The sequence below is a fragment of the Eumetopias jubatus genome, unplaced genomic scaffold (genome assembly GCF_037043125.1).
Source record: "Eumetopias jubatus isolate StellerSeaLion01/CBP00866 unplaced genomic scaffold, mEumJub1_p1.0 scaffold_7, whole genome shotgun sequence".
NCBI classification, from domain to species: domain Eukaryota; kingdom Metazoa; phylum Chordata; class Mammalia; order Carnivora; family Otariidae; genus Eumetopias; species Eumetopias jubatus.
Genome location: NW_028274813.1, coordinates 45713526 through 45727411, shown reverse-complemented (window position 1 = coordinate 45727411; position 13886 = coordinate 45713526). Strand labels below are relative to the sequence as shown.

The window sequence follows — 13886 nt, the reverse complement described above, 5'->3', positions numbered from 1 at the left end:
TCTAGTCCTTGCCTATCTATATCCAGTTTCTTTCTTCTACCCTTTTCTACCTTATTCCCAGCGCTCCTACAAAAGAGAAACTCTTGAGTCCTCTGAATACAAGAGTTGTCCTTCAAGACTCTAGGCCTCGGGGCTCCTGGGTGGCTCAGTCGGCTCTTGATTTTAGCTCAGGTCATGATCTCAGAGTCCTGGGATGGAGCCCTGCCTGAGCCCCGTGTCCCCACCTCATTAGGGAGTCTGTTTGAGGATTCTTTCTCTCCTCCCTCCCTCTCTGCCCCACCCCCTTCTCTCGAGTCCAAAAACACGTACGCTCTCTAAAATAAATCAATCAATCTTAAAAAAAAAAAAAAGAAAAAGATTCCAGGCCTCTAGCCCATGCCATTCCCTCTGCCAATAACACCCTTCAAGATCCAAGTCAAGTATTTCTCTGGAAAGCTTTTTGTAAACCTGAGGTAGAGATGATCCCTCTCTTCTGTAACTTAATAGACACTACATGAATATCTGTAGAATGAAAGTAATAAAGTAATAAAACATAAAAAGGAAATGTGACCTGCTGAGTTAGACACTGCAGATGAAAAGATCAGTGAACTTGAATTTTATATCAAAGCAAAATACATATTCAAAAACATAACGATAGAAACTATCCATAATGAAATAGAGAGTAAAAAAAAATGGTGAAAAGAAAATGCAAAGCTGCGGGACAATATCAAGCAGGCTAACATCCAAGTAGCAGGAATCCCAGAAAAGGGGTAGGGTAAACAGAAAAAAAAATTCAGAGAAATAATAGCCAAATATTTTCCAAATTTGATGAAAACCATAAGCCCACAGTTCCTAGAATCTCAACAAATCCTATGCAGAAGAAATATGAAGAAAGCCAAGATCATACCAAGATCATAATCAAACTGGGGGTGGAAAAGCTGCCAGAAAAAAAACATGACATCTAGAAGAACAAGTAACAGCAGTTTCCCATCAGAAGTTACACAAATGAAAAGACAATGGAGTGACATGTGTAAGTTCTGAAGGGAAAAGAATGTCAAGCTAGGATTTTGCTATACCCAGCAAAAATATCTTTTAAAAAATGAGGGAGAGGGCGCCTGGGTGGCTCAGTTGGTTAAGCGACTGCCTTTGGCTCAGGTCACGATCCTTGGGCTCCCAGCTCAGCGGGGGGTCTGCTTCTCCCTCTCACCCTCTTCCCTCTCACGTTCTCTGTCTCTCATTCTCTCTCAAATAAATAAGTAAAATCTTTAAAAATAAATAAAAAATAAAAAAAATAAAAATGAGGGAGAACTACTTTTAAAGACAAAAAGCCCAAGAGAATTTATCATCAGCAGATCTACACTATGAGAAACAGTAAAGGAAGGTCTTCAAGCAGAATTTCCATAGAGGAATGAAGAACAGAAATGATAAATATGTGGTAATAAAAGACTTTTGTTTCTTATTTATTTATTTTAAAAGATTTTATTTATGTATTTGACAGAGAGAGACACACCAAGAGAGAGAACACAAGCAGGGCGAGTGGGAGAGGGAGAAGCAGGCTTCCCACCCCCCCCCGCCCCGAGCAGGGATCCCGATGCGGGGCTTGATCCCAAGATCCTGGGATCATGACCTGAGCCAAAGGCAGACACTCAACGACAGAGCCACCCAGGCGCCCCTTTTGTCTCTCATTGAAAAATATTTCTTAAAAATTGAACTCTTAAAGCAAAAATATTTTGGGGTTTATAACATATGTACAAGCAAAATGTATACCAGTAGCAAAACGTAATGAGGGCTAAATGAACATACACTGATAAGGTTCTTTCAGTCTACATGAAGTGACAACGTAATTTCTAGAGTTTGGCTGTGAAAGCTGCACACTGAAAATCCTAGAGCAACCACTACAAAAATAAAAACAATGAAGTATAACTGAATTTCAGCCTTTGCTTAGAATGTAAAAAGCTAAAAGAGCATTTATTTTCCCTACCCTTAAAACAAACAAAAGACAATTTAATTTCCAAAATTGTAATTTTCCTCAAATCCTTCAGAGACCTGAAGTCACACAGCAACTAACTGCTACGATATCTAAGACAGGGAGGAACTAGATAGGAGCACTTGCTTACTGGGGGGGGGGGGGAGAGATACCAGATGTCATAAAAGTGACTAAAAAGATTTCAGTTAAATTTTTAAACAAATTGTTAAAAAAGGTAAGGTAGGCTAGTGAGAGTATAGAATCCCTGGGGCTTCAGACACAGAGTAACTGCACCCCCTCGTACATTTTTCTTCAAAGATTTTACCAGGAGTTCTAAGAAAGATTGGCATGAGGATGAGAAACCTGAAAAAGGTGCATGGTGCAGGCCTGGGGGGAGGGAACAGCAGCAGCTATGAGAAAAGTGTGACGCCTTGCCTGGATCCTTCCTACTTCGCCCATGGAACAAAAGCCTTAAGCTATTATTAGAAGGGCAAAAAACACTGTTGCTTTTAGGGCATAGATGAAGACCCACAGCAGCTGGGAAAAGGCACTAGAAAAAGAAAACCTACCCTTGGTGTAGGGGCAAGACACTGTCTTGGGTCTACACAATGAGGGTTCCTTTTTTTTTTTTGGTAAGATTTTATTTCCTTATTTGAGAGAGAGACAGAGATAGCGAGAGAAAACACGAGCAGGGAGGAGAGGGGGAAGCAGGCTCCCCGCTGAGCAGGGAGCCCAACACGGGGCTCGATCCCAGGACCCCAGAATCGTGACCTGAGCCAAAGGCAGACGCTTAACCGACTGAGCCACCCAGGCGCTCCTAGACAATGAGGTATCCTATAGCTGGGGTAGAGGCAGACTCACTGAAAGGACCCACTCTCAAGACTCAGAGACACTGTACCTAAGAATGAGGCTGAATCAGAACAACAGAGAATGTACTCTCTCCACTCTCTGACCACCATCACCAATAGAGCAAGCATTTAATCAACTGCTGAGGGAGGGTAACAGCATAGAGAAAAACCCTCTGGCAAACCAGTCCCCACCCTAAATACAAAGTAATGCTAGGCGAGTTTGAAGCCTGTGGGGCACTGATGATAACAACTATAGTGACAAAATCCAAACCCAGCTCAACTCCCAGATAGGCTGACTGATCAACCTCCCATACTAAAGGCTGAGCAAAAGATAAGGTGTGTCTATTTCTAGACTAATTCTCTACTGTCCTGCAGAAGACATCCAGCTTTCAATAAAAAGTTGAGACATATGAAAAAGAAAGAAAATATACCAGCAATAGACAAAACAACAGAATTAGATCCGAGATGTCCCAGACGTTGGAATTATTGGAGAATTTAAAATAACTATGATTAATACGCTAAAGGCTGGAGTAGAAAAGGTGGGCAACATGTATAATCAGAAGGATAATTTCAGCACAGAGCTGGAAACTACAAGAACGAACAAAAAATGCTAGAAATTAAAAACACAGGAAGAGAGATAAAGAAGACTTTTGATGGATTCATCAGCGGACTCAACACAGCTGAGGAAAGAATCGGCGAACTTAGAAGTCAACAGAAATTACCCAAACTGAAGCACATACACACAAAAGTGGTGGAAGAATTAAAAAACAGAATAGAACATCCAAGAGCTGGGAGACGATAACGAACCATGTAAATCATGTGTAACTGTAATCCAGAAAGCTCAGAGAACACCAACCAGGATAAATATGAAAAAGCTATCTCTAAAAGCTAGTACTGGAAATAAAAGAGAATCGTAACAAAAACTCAATCCAAAGGAAGGCAAGAGAAGGAAAAAAGCCACAGAGAATAAATAGGACCAGGGCGCCTGGGCGGCCAAGTCGGTTAGGTGTCTGGCTCTTGGTTTTGGCTCAGGTCATGATCTCATGACTCCTGGGATTGAGACCCAAATCGGGCTCCCAGCTAAGTGCGGGGGCAGGGAGGGGGGGCCTGCTTGAAGTTTCTCTCCCTCTGCCCCTCTCCCCACCCCTCTCTAGAGCTCTCAAATAAACAAATAAATCTTAAAAAAAAAAAGAATGAGACAAACACAAAACAACTAGCAAGATGGTCAACTGAAACTCAAATTTAGCATTAATCATATTAAATATATAAATGGCCTAAAACACCAAATAAAAGTCAGCGCTTCTCAGAATGGAATTTACCGAGCAATGTTTCAGACAGGAAAGACACATAGGGGTTTAAAAGTAAAATAACACATATTATGCAAATAGTAAATCAAAAGAAGGTTGGGAGTGTCTAAACTAGTATCAAAGTAGACATCAATATAAGAAATAAACCAGAGATAAAGGGGGCCTTTTAAAAATGACGAAGGCTTTATTTCATCGCAAGGATATAATAATCCTAAATGTGTATGCACCTAATAATAGAGCTTCAAAATCCATGAAACCAAAACCAACAGAACCAGAAAAATAAACAAATCCACAATTATACTTGGGTGTGTCACCCTCCTCAATAATTGACAGAATGAGTTTACAGAAAATCGCTATAAATACAGAAATTTTAAATTGGAAGCGCAGAGCAGAAACAGGTAAAAGAAAAACAAAGATGAAATAAAGATAAACCAATTTGTGGGTGGAAGGCTGCTTCCTCTCAAACTGCATGAAATACAGCCTCGGACTGGCTGAATTGGTAATCTCTGATTGAAAATGAAGACAATCTAGGATGAGGCATTTGTGAGCCATTTAGACTGGAGGGGTTACTTAATTAACACAGTTATCAATGTTGAGGTCTATATTGCCCCCCTATCAGAATTACTTGAGCTACCTATTAAGGAGGAAGATTCTCAGGCCCCAGGCCCAGCTCTGTTGCATCTAATCTCCAAGGATTATCTAAAAATCGACAGTTTTAACAATCTTCCCAGCTCAATGAAATCTGCAAACTACTGGTCTAAGATAGGATGCCATTCCTTAGGCGACAGAACCCAATAGAGGCAATTCAAAGGCTCAAATGTATTTCACTGTCCTCACCATACGGAAAGGTCTTCACTTTGCTCAGTGCCAGAGTCTACAAGGGGAATTAAGGCGCCTGCAATGTGATACTTCATTGTGATTCCCAGAACTCCTGGAGGGATTGGTGGGGGTAAGATTAAGCAGCTTTACGTTGAACACATAGATGTATATACAGAAAAGGGTGACGGAGAAGCGGAAAGGAAGAATGAGGGACTATGTGTGTATGTATGTTATGTGTGTATTTGGTCATCAAATACGGGGTGAAGTAATTTTGGTCGAGCCGTAGATTCACAGTCTTCTTTCTCACAAATAAAACAGGTCAACCACACACTTTTTAATTTCCAGAAGCTAGGCTTCTAGTTGAACAGCAATATACCAGCCTGGCTTAAATATAATGGCTGACACTTATTGAACCATGCTAAGTACTCTGTGTGTATTTTAACAGAATCTTTACAATAACCTTGTGAAGCAGGAATTATTATCCCCACTTTACAAAGTTGAAACTGGACCATCAAGAGATTATAACTTGCCTAAAGTCATATGGCCATGATAAATCAAGGATTCAAACTAAGGGAATTTGGCAACAAAGATCTGTTTTCTGAGCCCACTCAGCTTTTCCTGCCGATGCTGGTAAGGGATGGCTGCTTCAAATCCCTGGACTAAAAGGTAGCTTCTGATTTGAAGCTAGATTTTGCACTAGGTGCCAGAACCTAGCTGCCACTCCCACCGCTACTGGTTCAACCGCAGGTCAACTAAGAGGAATCGATCCCTTCCAAGTTTTCACGTTGAGGTCTCCACTGTAAAAGGAATTATGGGCCATTTCTTTCTTGCCAACATGGCAAAGGACCAAGAACACTGCTGGCTCTGCCTCAACTGAAAACTGAGCAGCCTTTCGAAAGCTGTAGAATTCTCTATTGTATCAAAAGTCCTGGTAGCTGGTAGAGATGTTCTAAATGAGCTTTGGGGATGAAGTCAGGACCTCCCACAGCTGGTGACAGGATCTGCATACCAAAAAAAGTAGATGCTCAAGAACTCAGAATACGTTCACGGAGAAAGAATTCCTCCTTTCCCACAGGCAGTAGATCTCCAAGAGAATGGGACACACCTCTGGTGCACAAACCAGGAAAACTCAAGATAGTACAGCTCTTTCTGGGGCAAAAATCAGTGACAGTTTCTCACAGGGGCAGGCAACAGTTCACAAGAGGTTCTAGGACTGTGCCTAATCGAGAGTCGATTGCCAAAGAAAAGGCTAGGTCAGGAAAGAGACTGCAAACTGAAATGGGAGAGTTGAAAGCCAAGAATGTCAAGTGGGTTGTTGTAAATTTGGAAGGACAGAAGAGGCAGGAGAATGGAGAAGTAATTAACAGCTGTTATTTAGAACTTACATTTAGAACATCGTGAGAGGTTTCGAGATCTCTGAATATTAGGACACATTTACTTCAATCCTAAGAGGTAGGTGCTATTAAGCACATTTTATAGAAGAAACGAGGCACAGAGAATTTAAGTTGCACAGACAGTATATGGCAGAGCTGGGATTCTCGCCCACACAGTGGCCACCAGTGATCATTTACATTCATAAACACGACACAGGGCTGCCTCTCTAGAAAAACCAGTAAGAACTGAACTGGGAGTGGAAGAGAGAAAAACCGATGACCTGAGGTGGGGTAAGAGTTGATCTGAAAACACATGAAGTAAGCCAGGTCTACCCTTTATGTGTGATCTCCCACATACTTTGATGGGTTATAGATCTGCCCATGAGAGACAGAATCTTGTCAGGCAATCAGAATTCCAAACGATTCAGACCAGTATTCCAGGATTAGGAACATTCGTTATATGTGAACTACAGTAACACCTTTCTTGCCCACCAAAAAAAGTGTTCTATATAATGTGGCTTACACAAAATAACAGGCTAAATAGTAAATAGGTTAAAAATAAAAATAAGCTATATCCAAAAAGATATTCTAAAATATAAGTGATTTCTAGTGAAAGACAAAAGAGGAGAACTATGGGTAGTGGGGCTAATCTTAAATAAGAGTAAGACTGGTTGCCTATACAATGAAAATGCCAAGCAAAGGCAAGCATCTGTTCATGAACCTTACAGACATGCATACCTGCCTCATCTAGCGCTAACCATACGGAAAGGCTTCATTTTGGCAGTGGACAGCCAGCATGGTAGAGTGAGTGCCGTTAGAAGTGCTTCAACAGTCATACTGTGCTCTCCTCAGTTTGAGCGGTCCTCAACCATTTCTTTCAAGTAGACTCTCTCTCTCCAATGACTGTCTTTTGATTCACAGCAAAGATTTTGTTTTCTAAAGCATAAACAAACCTGGGGGTACTTAATGTTAAAACATATCAGATGTTAAAATGCAAGCTTTACTGAAGGTCTAGGTGGGTGAATCAGGTGGACAGGCGAGACCCTGGGCCCACCTAGAAGCAGTTCTATAGAATGAGAAGAAAAAATGAATTCAGCCAATAAAATGCTAAGTGAAAGTTGATCATCTGTAATAAATAGTAAAGTAAAGGTGGAACTACGCTTAACTCTATCTACAGGAAGGCTCAGAAGTAATTCTAATTAGGCGCCCTGTGCATCAGCTCAAGTTACTGAGCAGCACATTCTATGGCATATGATCTAGAAGATTTATCTTTTGGCACAGTTAATCCAGCTCTTTGTCCCATATCATGTGTCTCAAGGACTATCCTGCGTCAATTTTCACAACGACGGTTCACTGAGAAGTGTCCAAAAGGAGAAATAGTAACGTTAGAGAGATTTCCATTCACATAGTTAAAATTACCCTTTACCAAATAAAAGCTTAACTCTCAACTAATTTGGAAAAGATACCCATTCAGACAGAATTTACATTTCTCTTAAGATTTCTAGCTACCTGAGGTCTTGGGGTACAGAAGTACCAATAACAATGTAATTTCCAAAGGCTGGCCTGGCCCCAAAAGGCATCCAACAGATTTTATTTAAACATACAAGAGCAATGATTATAAAGATTATCTAGACACAGCTTAACGTAATAACACATTACAACAAATACTAATGAGTATATAACTTATTCTTGTAACGTCAATCTGGCAAAGTTAGAAAGCAGTACCTAAAACAGAATTACTTTTACAGGATCATATCAACACTTGCACCGTTTTGCTTTAGTTCTCTGGCACAGGCAATCCTGACAGTAAACCATGGGTAGCAGTTTTTACCATCTTGAATGTTACTTGTCCCGTACTCTTCTCACCATCTTAAATTTTACCTGTCCCCTACTCCGGGGGTATCAAAAAGTATCTTTATCATGCTTTTCATCCCATTAACCCAACTCATTTGTCAGTGATTCAAATCTTTTTGTGGGCATAATTTCCCTTTACCAAAGCAGACTCAAAAGAGTAGAATTTTAAGTTATATCTACTGGCTCTAAAAAATGATGTTTTTCCTTGTTCTACTTTTTTTTTTTAAGACTTTATTTATTTATTTGAGACAGAGAGAATGAGAATGAGAGAGAGAGAGAGACAGAGAGCACATGAGAGGGGGGAGGGTCAGAGGGAGAAGCGGACTCCCTGCCGAGCAGGGAGCCTGATGGGGGAGCCGAAGGCAGTTGCTTAACCAACTGAGCCACCCAGGCGCCCCCTTGTTCTACTTTTTAACTGAGCTTTTAGAAGTGTATTGTGGCAAAAAAGAAGAAACTGGTGTCTATACCCTTTATCGGTGTTGAAGTTTTTCTTGATAACACGTGCAGTTTAAATTTTATCACGCTCGTGAAAATATAAAGGACTTAGATTGCCCGACAATCAGGGATTCTAGAACTGTCTACCTCCTTACCTCTTCCGCCAATAATCATTTTAGGTTTCATGTGAGTATATTCCCCATTTCCTTCTCTCCTTTCCATCCCCCTACTGTCCTCACTCAGTGTCTATAATCTCAGAGGATTCCATGACCAGAACATCCAGCTTTCTTTCCCCACCCCGGATCGGAAAAGGATCACCTCTAGGGTTCCAGACGTCAGATCTTGACAAAGCAGAAACTTCAGAGGGTGATGTGGAGATAAAAAGACCCAGGAAATAAGATTTGGAAGAAGGAACAGTACAAAAGGTCTCTCTTATGAAAAAATAGTAAAAGAAGAAAAAAAAAGGGGGTGACAGATGGAGTAAAGAAAGACATACCAATTAGTCTGAACATTTATATAGAGCACTTGTACAACATGCACTATGACATTTGAGCCACATACAAACAAGGTGGATCAATAACTGATATGAAATCAGTTTTAAAGTAATGGTCCAATGTAAAGGGGAAGAAAAGTCCTGAATGCCTTGATGAGATTGTGCCAAGTCCTGCCCTCCATACGTATCACTCAGTGTCATTGACATCTTTGTGCTCTTTCAGTAGATTGCTGAAAAATGCAGTCTAAAGCAGGCTTGATCTAGAACAGGGTTCTCAGAAGACTTCTGCCAGGATTCTGCAAACCTGAGCAGCCAGGGCTCCGATGCAGCCCAAGACTGCTTTCCAGTCCAGGCCAGTGGGAGACAATGCAGTTAAAAAGAGATAGAAAAGACTCTAACACTTTTTCAGAGTCAGGCATGTCAATCCCTGGTCTCCATTCCCTATAGTTCTGCTTTACTGGAGGCAGAAACTGATCAAGAAAGAGGGACTTCTCCCAGCTTGGACTCCATTACTTTCCCACGATGCCCGGTGCCTCATAAAGGATTATTAATTATTAAAGGTTATTAACCCTTAAATGAAAAAGACCGAAGAGATGGTTACAGGTATGCCAAGTTAAGAGACACCATTTGATTTGAGTCCTTGCAGGAAAAGCCCTTATTTTTCTACCTCATTTTGGTGGGAATATTAGTTTTTCTTCAACATATCATGAAGAGTGGTTAATTTCTAAAGTGTTTGAAAACGGTTTAGAATGATAATAATGCAAGCATATGAGAAAGGGGGGAGGGGGAAGAAACTACACATTCATACAAATATTTGGTCAAATAACTTTAGTCAATAAATGGACATTACATACTCCCTAGTGTGCAATGCACACATCACTGCCGAAAGAACTGTTCTGAGACTATTCATCAAGTATCTCTATAATGTTCCCTATGCCTTTCTACCACTGTTACTATTACTGTTACTGTTACTAAATAGGGCCGCTTTCCTGCTAATATTCTTTACAAACATTCTTTCACCTATGGTGAGGTACAGGCCAGTAACAACAAACCCTGTACTTGACAGTTTTGCACTGGTCAGCCTTATGAACCTTCACGTGAGTTTCTACAAGTAAGGATTATTGTTTTCTGAGATCCACATAGATATAGTTAATGCCTAGTATTTTGTGCCACTAGGCATGTTATATACAACAATTCTCAAAACAAGCCTATGAGATGGCTACAAGTAGCTTAGGAATAAGAGGGGGAGCAAGGGAATTCAGTGAGTCATTACTCAGCAAGAACCAATTTTTACCTAAAATGTCTACATGCAGTAAGAAAAATATCTAAACAGACAATAAAATGATAATTCTTTTTTCACATGTAATAAAATGGGCTTCCTATCTATAGAAGACAAATTCTATTCCCCTTCTGATTCATATACCCCAAATTAGTTCAAATTTTGTCTGCTAGTAAGAGTTCAAAAGGAAGGGGCGCCTGGGTGGTTCAGTTGGTTAAGTGACTGCCTTGGGCTCAGGTTGCTCACTGCTCCTCAGTGTGCCTGCTTCCCCCTCTCCCTCTGCCTGCCACTCCCCCTGCCTGTGCTCTCCCTCTCTCTGTCAAAAAAAAAAAAAAAAAGTTCAAAAGGAAGAGCAAATATAAATTATACCTTTCTTCTAGACTAGGCATAGCTAACTTATTGTCCATGACACCCAGATGCAGTGGGTTCAAATAGGTCACAAAAGCCTAAACCACCACTGGAATCCTACACCACCACTCTCTAGGAACTTTTTGAAGTTTTTTTTTTTTTTAACTTTCATTTCATTTTTCAGAAAGCTTCCAGAGAAATTTAAAAAGTAAAGTAAAATAAGAAGGAAGTCAAAAGCTGCAAAAGCTGAAGAGATCATACTGGGATTGAACCCCCATGAGAAGGTATGAAAACTTATATAATACAGACAGACCTGAAGAACCAATTAGAGCAAGTTGACATGGGATTTTGTGAGACGTGCTCAATCAGGGACAACAAGTACCATTTTGTTTTCATTGTAGTTCATATGAAGGCCTGAGAGTATTCTAAAATGGAGTGAAAATAGGTGTTGCTGTTATGCGAGTTAACAAAAATTTATAAGTTATAATTGGCTATCTGCTTTTGAAAAGAAGATTTGAGAAGACTAAGTCCATATTTCCTTTCAGGTTAACTTCTGTAGACGGTTTCTCTCTTGATTTAGGACACTACCATTCTAATGATATACCGCAACTCTGCAATTCAATTTTGTGTTGTCACTAATAACCTAAGTAACAGAGGACCTTCAATTGTTTGGTTTCTTAATACTCACAGGATATAGTCCAAAGTCCTTAGCACTGCGTATCTACCCTTCTTCCTTTCCTAACTACCCTCCAAATGCACCATTCATAGCAGGTACCCTTCACAATCCCCTCCTGTCCTTGACCAAACACCTCTGTCTCTGTGGTGGTCAAATCCCAAGCCTATCCTGTGTGTCTTGGCCCCTGCAGGTGCAGCCTTAATTTCCTCAAAATGCCGTGCATTTTCATGCTTCTGTGTCTTTGTATACATTACCCCATCTGGCTGGAACGCCTTTCCCTGCATCTCCCCCCCCCTTTTTTTTTGCTTGATTAAATTCATCCTTTAGGATTCAGTCCTACATTATCTGGAACGCTTTCTTGATACTCTCACCCTTGGGTGGTGTGTCAGATGCTCTTTGGACACCACACTTGTTCCCCCAGTAGACTCTAAAATGCTTCACCACGGGCACCTGGGTGGCTCAGTTGGTTAAGCGACTGCCTTCGGCTCAGGTCATGATCCTGGAGCCCCGGGATCGAGTCCCACATCGGACTCCCTGCTCAGCGGGGAGTCTGCTTCTCCCTCTGACCCTCCCCCCTCTCATGCTCTCTCTCTCTCTCTCTCTCATTCTCTCTCTCAAATAAATAAATAAAATCTTTAAAAAAATGCTTCACCACTTTCTAGCTGAATAACCTTGGACAAGTTCATTAATTTTACTGAGCCTATTTCTTCATGAATAGAATGTTAGCGTTAATTCGATATCACTATGAAATAATGTGAAAAATCACTTTATAAACAGTAAAGCACTACGCAAGCATTAACAATTTTACCATAGGGCTCCTGAGTGGCTCAGTGGGTTAAACATCTGCCTTTGGCTCAGGTCATGATCCCAGGGTCTTGGGATCCTCATACAGACTCCCCTGCTCAGCAGGGAGTCTGCTTCTCCCTCTACCCTACCCCCTACCCTGCTCAAGATCTCTCTCTCATGCTCTCTCAAATAAAATCTTTAACAAAAACACAATTTTACCATAAACCAAAAGAATACGCAATATTCTAGGTGAATATATTTTAGTCGATTTAAGGCTGGATTCATCCTTTGGTCTCCAGACTCCTCTCCAAGGATGCCCTGCATTTTATCCAACTTTCCTGCTCCACCAAGTCCTTGTTTTTCTATATTCAAAGGAAAAAAAAATCTAGAGTGATGTCTAGGACATTTGAAGACTAAATGGGAAAATCCTGAAGGGTAAGGATAGTCTTTTCCACCTTTCCTAATGCCTTCATGAAACTACTATATTGTGCACATACAAATACTTGGCAAAAATGAAAAAGCTGAATGAATGAATAAATGAATAAGTGAATACAAGCATACTCTATCCTTAGTGAGCTTGTAATCAAAAGGAGTGATGTGCCAAATCCCATATGAATCTGGTCTTGTGAAAATGTTAACGAATGCCTTCAATGTCATCCATAAGTGTAGTAAGAAATTAAATTTTCTGGGCGCCTGGGTGGCTCAGTCGTTAAGCGTCTGCCTTCGGCTCAGGTGATGATCCCAGGGCCCTGGGATCGAGCCCCGCGTCAGGCTCCCTGCTCAGCAGGAAGCCTGCTTCTCCCTCTCCCACTCCCCCTGCTTGTGTTCCTGCTCTCGCTATCTCTGTCTCTGCCAAATAAATAAAATCTTAAAAAAAAAAGAAATTAAATTTTCTGCTATGCTTATTTTATTTGATTTGACACACACTATAATTGCTATCTTAGTGACTTATGCTTCACATGTTTTAACATTATCAGAATCACTCGTGCAGTTCAATACCTATTAAATATCTACTGCACTAGGCCCAATGAGAGTATGAAGATAAAGGTGGGCTCTGCCCATAGATTGCTAGACATATAGAAAGGAAGCTAAGTCATCGATATATATTAGTATAAGACAGAATACTGTAAAATGTATGGAAGACCTAAGGCTAGTGACACCAGTGAAGACAGATATCTGAGTTAGAGCACTAGGTCCATAAAAACTAAAACTATATATTACAAATTACTGGTCGCCAATAGTTTCTGTCACAGTAGAATATCTATTATATATGACACATGTAACATTTGCTTTTAACCGAAATTACAAAAATTGTGTTGCTGTCTAACTGAATAAGAACCTACTGTTAACACTTATAAATCACACTTGTGCCAAGCACAGTTTCAAGCCAGTTAGGTACATTCCATTTAATCTCCACAACTCCACAAGATAGAAACAATTATCTCTATTTTATAGATGAGGAAACCCAAGGCATAGGCCTCAGTAATTTTTCAACGTTAAGAAGCAACATAATAAAATAAAAAAAAGCAAACTGAGACTATGTAAACAAGAACGTAAGAGACAAAAACGAATATTCCACAGAGAGTCAGCGGACCCATTTGCCAGCAATGCTTCACGCAGTGCTTTCCACTTCTCCCGAACGCACCCGGTGGAAACAACCTATCTCCTTTCCTTTCCCGCCGGGAATTAATGTTTTTTTTTTCCTGAGTCCATAACTGAACTG

At 40.5% G+C, this 13886-nt stretch overlaps 1 protein-coding gene across 3 annotated transcripts in view; it reads right to left on the bottom strand.

The window, feature by feature from the left end:
* DDHD1 (DDHD domain containing 1) overlaps positions 1 to 13886 on the bottom strand; it is a 95229-nt gene that overhangs the window by 79954 nt on the left and 1389 nt on the right. The gene's annotated exons all lie outside the window — the stretch shown is intronic.